At 37.6% G+C, this 1,748-nt stretch overlaps 1 pseudogene; it reads left to right on the forward strand.

The window, feature by feature from the left end:
- Positions 1-1,199: 1,199 nt before the first annotated feature.
- Positions 1,200-1,480, forward strand: LOC114006542 (arginine/serine-rich protein PNISR pseudogene; annotated as a pseudogene).
- Positions 1,481-1,748: the final 268 nt, after the last annotated feature.

Below are 1,748 nucleotides of genomic sequence, written 5' to 3' on the forward strand. Positions count from 1 at the left end.
CATGCATCTTGTGATCACAAGATATGGTTACAAATAGCAATAATTGGTGTAAAGCAAATTACATGGTAGCACAGAAAAACATTCCCCCTCCAGCAGAGAAGGGAGTGGATTACCTCACTCATAAAGCCTGAAGGTTATATAATGAAGAGTGCAGGCTTTGAGATAAAAAAAGGAATGTATGCTAAAACAGAAAAATTATTTCATGAAAAATAGATTTATTTGCTTAGGGAAAAACATCTAAAGTATTGATAAGAAATAGGTACAAGTAATTAGGTGTTTATGAGCTCTGGCAAGTTTTTAAACAACTATTATTTTGATTTTTTAACTATTCATAAGGATGCAGTCATGGAAATGAGTTTTATTTATATAGGGCTTGAAAATATACAATTATACGAATGTCAATATTATCCAACACATGCTGTAGTTTTATATAATACTATATAGAATATATGTATATATATTTTTTTGAGAGGTTTTTGCTATAGGGCGCGTGCGCTCGCCAAACAGAGAGAGACAGAGAGACAGAAAGCGAGAAATCATCCCCCCAGAGGGGATGGTCACGCCACAATCCCTTCTCCTCCATTCTCCTCTCGGGATCTTGGGCACGCACGCACACGCGCCCGGCGTGAGTTTTAAGCCACCGGGTTCGGGACACGAACCGCGGTCGACTACGTGGGAGTCCAGCGACATAGCCATTATGCTAACTGCTGGTTCCCTAGAATATATATTTGTATACTGCATATATATAATGTTGTAATTATATACAATACATTATGACTTGAAAATGGGTGATTTCTACTTAGTTGTATTCTGTTTCCAGACAAAAGTATTACTGTTAGTTTTAACCCACAAATTTTAATAAGATGTGGCCAGAGTATACAACACACTTGAATTACTTTATTATACATTTTCATTTAAGTAGCCTCCAGGAAGTCACACACACAGGATATTATTGCAGTAGAGATTCCAAAAAGTAGGTCAAGGAACCATTTTATTTTGTCTCTAACAATTTATTTCTCTCAATGTTTCTCAATCTGTTTAACCTCTCTTGAGGTTGAATACTGAATATTAAAATCTCATGACAGAGGTTCGTGAAGTAGAAGCACCAAAAGGGTTGGAGATGTATTACAGGAATGGTGGTGACAACAGTGTCCTAGAATCAGAGTGGATAGACAATCAAATATATTTTAAAGGAAAGGATGTGGGATCAAAGAGGACAGCTTTGGCTACAATAGCCCTTGAAGCAACAAAAGTGGATGCAGTCATTTCAGCACCAACAGGATCCAAGTCAGACTGACTGGGCCACATTAGCTCAAGCTTGAATTGTCCAAAGAAAAGCTTTGGACACCAATTATGGTAGAAGAACCATCCAGAATGATGCTAAATGGACAAGATAATGTCTACAATTGAATCTGAACCAAACAATCATGGGAATTTTCAAGGGGATTCAAACTTTAACAAAATGTGGCAGCCAAACTGACAGGAGACTAAGAAAACTTTGGAAACCTCACTTGGCATCTAGGGAAGAGAGTATTCTTAGTCTCTCTGTTGCAACCTCTGGCTTTTCCGAAGTATTACTGGCAGAGTAAAACATATCTGGTCTTTAAAGAAAAATTGTGTCACTATGTGACAAATCAGTCTGTCAAAATACACTCTGCTCATCAAAACAAAACAAAACACAAGCAAACAAAAAACTCATGACTGGGACCAGCAGTTAGCGTAATGGCTATGGCGCTGAACTCCCATGT

This window comes from Tupaia chinensis, unplaced genomic scaffold (assembly GCF_000334495.1).
Source record: "Tupaia chinensis unplaced genomic scaffold, TupChi_1.0 Scaffold148792_1, whole genome shotgun sequence".
In the NCBI taxonomy this organism is placed as follows: domain Eukaryota; kingdom Metazoa; phylum Chordata; class Mammalia; order Scandentia; family Tupaiidae; genus Tupaia; species Tupaia belangeri.